The sequence below is a fragment of the Rhagoletis pomonella genome, unplaced genomic scaffold, assembly GCF_013731165.1.
Source record: "Rhagoletis pomonella isolate Grant_MI unplaced genomic scaffold, Rhpom_1.0 Rhpom_scaffold_00003, whole genome shotgun sequence".
NCBI classification, from domain to species: domain Eukaryota; kingdom Metazoa; phylum Arthropoda; class Insecta; order Diptera; family Tephritidae; genus Rhagoletis; species Rhagoletis pomonella.
In genome coordinates this window covers 27,371,300-27,377,388 of record NW_023458557.1, presented here as the reverse complement: position 1 = coordinate 27,377,388, position 6,089 = coordinate 27,371,300, and positions in this window count along the sequence as shown.

Below are 6,089 nucleotides of genomic sequence, written 5' to 3'. Positions count from 1 at the left end.
AAAAAAAACAGAAAAAGTTAATGAAATATATGTATGTATTATAAATAAAATTATGATTAAATATATAAATTTATAAATATAAATTTTCCTTACCGTTTTGTACCGAGGACTCGGGAATACGGTCATGTACGGCGTCATAGCTAGTTCTTGGCAAAATATCTAAAAAATATAAGTTAGGAAATATATTTCCGGTTTTGTTTAATACTCTGTTTGCTTGCCGTTTTCCTCTTGGGTGCCCTCAAAAATGTTTCCCGAATGATTCATGTATTAAGAATAATAATTTAATTATTATTAAATTTTATTACGTAATGTTATGTTGTGTTTATGATCAACAAAAAATGGAATGTGCAGGGGTATGAGAAGAAACTTGTCACCAATAGGTATAGAAAAGTATTTAAACTCAATCTCTGACATCGTAACTACTGTGGTTTGACTACTCAAGTCACTGGCAATTACTATACCTAGACCACTAAGTGACTGTAAAGGTTGCTCGAAGTAGTTTTCAGTAACTTTGTAATTTTTACACACATAATTTTCAGAATTAATTTGGGCAATTACTTTCATGAGTCCTGTTTTTTTACTGAAGCCAAAACTGTCTTTCCCTTTCTTATGGTCAATACTGAAGCACCCTAATTTAGAAGAACCCTTCAAAACTGACGTAAGACTTAGTCTTTCTTGGAGCCTAAGAAATATCTGCTGCAAAATATTGTTAGGCTTCTTGATAATTTTTTTAATATGCTTCATATAACTTTCAAATTTGTAGGCAGAAAAAGAATCCAGTGGGCCAAATTGTTTGACACAATCCGTTAAGTGGAGAAGTCCATGGACATTAAAGCTAACTAGCTCGTCACCATATAATGTGCCAAAAAATTTTACAAAATCTTCCAATACTTTTTGTGATATATCTGTCTCTCTTTGAAGCGATCCCTCTTTGGACAGAATTTTTATACCACAATGCAATAATAAGAAGTGGTAATATCGATCATTACTTATAGAACCATTCAAAACGAAAGTACCCGTATATAGCAAAAATTTTCTAAACTCAGTAGATTTCCAAATACATATATATCTTCCAAAGTTCTAGGCACTCGACAAAATTGTGATGGAACAAACTCCGTGACAAAACTAAGTTTCTTATTAAGGTTATTTACATTCGATTTATTGATTAAAAGTTTAAGCAATTTTTTAGTGACCCCCAGATCAATCAAATGCATGCTATCCAAATGAAATTGTGAAACCATTCCAAAACCTGATTCCTCCAACATACTCATTTTCGTTTTAAATTGGTCTACGTGGTGAGAAGGTTCGTGTCTTAGTTTAAATGTGATGTCTGACTTTAAACATCCAACTTCTTTCAAAAAACACACCCTATTATTTTTATATAAACCCCTCTGATCGCATTTTGGACAACCATTTTTTGCATTATGAGAAACGTACCTCTCACATATGCCCTGGCTGGAGAGTCACAAACAAAGAAACGAACATTGAACCGCAATATATTTTGGTTAAACCCCACTTTGATGCCATTTTCTTGAAGTAATTCTATTTCTTCACAAAAGTTTGCCATAAAGTTATCTATATTCTGAGGTTTCTTAAAACCGGAAAAACAGCCGATCAAGAAAGGACTAGTACAAGAAAAGCCAACAATTGCACCACGAATAGGCCCCAAGACTCTGTTTGAACTTTTAAACACTTTTAAACCATCTACAATTACATCGATTGAAACTTCTTTTCCATCTAAAAATTCGAAAGACGATGAAAGAAAATATTTTTGGATACCTACATATAAAAATTCCGCACTGAGAATGTTTGAAATTTGCATTTTTTCCTTACTCGTACAGAAAAGGGTTTTGGCCGATAAAGGTAAATCTTTCTAACCTACTTTTCTCAACGTATGCAATAAGTTCTCTAACGCACTTTGTGAAATATTGTTCCTAACTGCCCATGACTTTAACTCCTCGCATTTTTCGTTGCTTTCAACATTTGTGAGGGTAGGAATCGGCCGCTGCCTCAGAATCTACACTATCTGTTTCGGAAAAGTCACCCCTTTCAAGCTCACTGGGACAAGAGTGCTCTGAAAATGTTGATGCTGCCGGTAAGTTTCCACTAACAGCAGGGAAAGAAATGCACCCACCCGCAGAAGTAGATGCTACATTTTCTAAAGAAACTGCATCATTTTCACTAGCGAAAGAAATCAGTCTACCAGCAGACGTGGACGCTACATTTTCTAAACACATGGAACCCCTAATACCACCTGCACGTTCCACTTTTATAAAATCTTTATATTTTTTTACATTTGACTCAAAAGCTCTTTTTTCTTTTGACAGGCAATTTTGCAGATGCCTTTTTTTCATTGTATTAATACTTATTTTTATGTATTATTATTAATTATCTTTTAAAACTCCGCTTCTGTGTGCTTATTTTTAGATTTAAAATTTTTCTGTATTCCGCTTGAAACCACGCGCGCTGTTTTTCACTTGAAAATTCTTTATTATTTGTTTTCTTTTTCTTGACGCGTCAACAAATGCAACTCTGGGGAGGGGAATGTATACATATAATTTGTTTCACTCTTACATATGCATTCACGCACTGTATGAATGAGATCCTTATGGTCTCACTTTAACCAACGCGAAACGTTCCAAATATTTGCGACTGTGTTAGTAAGATAAATGAGAATGTGTTTGTTTACATCACACAATTCTTGTAGGGAATGAGAGACGAGTCTAATGGTACCTTTGAAAAAGCTATAGCATAATTTTTTCACTATGCCTTTTTGATATCAAAAATTTTAAAATAACTTTTTATTTTCAGTCTCTGGCATAAAAAATAAATTATCAATGTGCATTACGCAATGTACAATTTGTAGTGAACACTTATGCAACTCACTGTACTACATCAGTGAAACACAGTCTCCCCTTCGGTACCGCCACTGTCTACGAGAGCTATAGTAACAACTTGCACTTGCTAAGCAGTATACTCGTTCTCTAACGTCCGCTTAGCTCCACTCACGATGTAACGGAATATCACCAACTTGCTCAGCGACACCTTTATGTATACTCCCACCAGTGATGCCAGATTGTGGGTAATTTCCCTATTTGAAGGATATTTTGCATCAAAAATTATTAAAAGGGAAAAAAGGGACATTTCATATAAATAAGGGATTTTCTTTTGACGCAGTTATTGTTGCATAATTGATCAAAATTCAAGAATATTCGACCTTCTTACGTAATTAATCGTTCTGAAGATGTGATGTGGAGTGAAATGGTATATAATTGTTAAAAAGTATAAGGACAATTTTGAAAATTTTCTTACGTTAACCAATTCAAGCGCTGAGTAAGAAAGAATCTTTTCAGTTGTAACTGGTGTTTCATGTAAAAAGCGGAACAAATTATCTGATGAAATGTTAAATAGCACATGAATGTGCTTCAATTTTAAAGTCACCAAAAAATTCTTTTAGGCCCTTAGTGAGTGAGCAAAAAAATGAAAGTGAAAAAAATGAATGAGTGAATAAAATGCAGATAAAGGGGTTTTTTTCTTAACAGCGGTCGGCCCTCGGCAGGGAATGGCAAACCCCCGAGTGTATTCCTGCCATGAAAAAACAGTTTCTCATAAAAATACACTCGCCATTCGGAGTCGGCGTAAAACTGTAGGTCCCTCCCCTTTGTGTGACAACATCAAGGGGACCGCCACAAATTGGAGGAAAAGCACATATGTGTAAGCGCCAAACTATTATTATTATTTTATATGAATTAATCATGTGAACGCTAAATTACATTTGTCATTTATCAGAAAAGCCAAATATTTGCCTTCTTGTGGCAAATGAAAAACAACCCTGGTGGCCAAATCGTGTGAACGCAATGCTGCTACATAAGCCAAATAAAAATTACGCAAATGACCAAATATCTGATTTGCCACTTGATGACAAGTGCCAGTGACAAATATACAAATATTGTTGAGCGGTATTGCCATTTCGTGCTTGTGAACCTTTGTATTTTCCAATTTTGGTAAAATTTTAATATTTAATATAATAGTCGTATCCGAAAACTACCGAAAAATATCACGTTATTTGAAAACTATAATTTTTAAATATTTGCTCAAACTGAACATTTGAAAACATGTACATATACGTATTCGACAGTAGCTGAGTGTGCAGAGAAGCGTGCGACTATTTGTAACCTTCATGAGGTCCCAGGTTCTTATGCCGACAGACGAACATATTAAGAGTATAATTAACTATGAAAAAGCATATTTGAAGTTCAGAATGAAAGATTTCAGAAAACCAACCGGAAAAGTATTCGCTTCTCAACCCTTCGTGGCACTTTACTATTCACCTTTCTTTCAGTTTTCGGAACTCTTTCCGCAGTTTTTGCTGCCTATACACATATACATACATGCATATCGTCGTATAAAGTACAAAACCGCGTTTCGTCATTCTGCAAAATCGCGTAACTGACATTTGCTGCCAAAAATTGAATTAGCTTACAGAAGCTGTTGGCTCATGCATACTTCGCATAACTTCGCACAACCATTTGTACCAGTGCACTAAAAGTGTAACTTAAGAAAATGTGAAGCAAAATCTAAACTCAACAGATCGCTAAGTTTTTAAAAGTTCCGCTAATTTCTGGGTAATGGAATACACACAAAATACATACAAAGTACATACGTAATTACAGTTTGAAGTTTATGCGAAGTATGCATAATCAGACCATTATCCATTCGTCCTGAAATATACTATCCAGAAATGCGATTGCTTTATAAAAAAGAGAAACATTTTGTAATATGAGTGTTTTTACTATCTAGATAATAATGTATGCAACCTCACATAGGCGGCTTTGCATTTTGTTGATACGCGGTTTTGTTCTTTAAACGACGATATACAGATTATTAAAGATGATCTAATTAACACTGTGTGACAAAAAAAAATGTGTATAGTTTTTTCGAGGTTCACACTTGTTGTAGGTCTATACAAGTAGTAAAATCTGCATACTCAGAATTTTAAATACACCCTCAAAATCTGGGCTTAAGGTCAAAAGCCGCGTTTTTCAAAGGGTGACGCACAGGTATACTTGCTCGTAACTTTATTTCTATTTACCCGGTGAAAAATACGTATTTATGTATGTGATTCAAGATAAGACATTTCGCTGATTACAACAATGTTTAAATCGATAATTTATCTTAAGAAATGGCAAAGGAATCAGTGATCGGACTTAAAAAAATTGTGTGGTAGAATCTAAAAAAAATGTGGTAGATTTCAAAAAAATGTGGTAGATTTCAAAAAATGTGGTAGATCTCAGGTTTTGGAACAAACTTTGTACAAAAATTAAAAAAAATCTGCTAGGTTTCTCCTAAATTGCAAACATTTTAATTAGAATCTAAAACAAAATTAATTTTAGTATAATAAAGTGCAAGATTGAAGTTGATAAAAATTAAGTAGGTTTTGGTAATTTTTTTCCTTGACAGTTTCGAACATATTTTGAAAGATTTCTGCAACCTTGCAGAGTGCTACCAGCTTTTCTTTTTATCACATCACGATGTAGCGAACAAATGTGGCTCGTTCCAGAAATGCTGCTTGGGATTTGCTGATTTTGACAATTCTCAATTAAAAGTAAACAACGCTTTAGAAATTTGAGATGCACTGAAATTTGATAATGTTTTCACAAAATCGCCGGTTTTTATCATTTTTGCTATTAATTCTTTTTATAAATCATATATTTTGCAATTTAACACAATAAAACCATGTTTGATGACGAAAAATTATTTATTGAGAAAATTTACTCTTTACAGTTGATTTTATCCTCCCATTCTGCCTGTTGTTAGTGTTTAGTGTTGGACAATTTTTGCTCTTAAAATTAAGAAAATTATGTTGAGCAAAAATAAAACTACTCAAAAACGCGAATATGTGGTAGATTTCAGACCTTGTGTGGTAGATGTGCACAAAAAAGTGGCAGATCTACAACAATTTGGAGAAGTCCGGTCACTGAAAGGAATCTTACAGAGTATATCGATGGCTGAGTGGAAGATCGACCTATCTCGGCAACCAATTCGAAAACGCCCCAGAAAATTTTTTAACAACGCGCCATCTCAGAAAA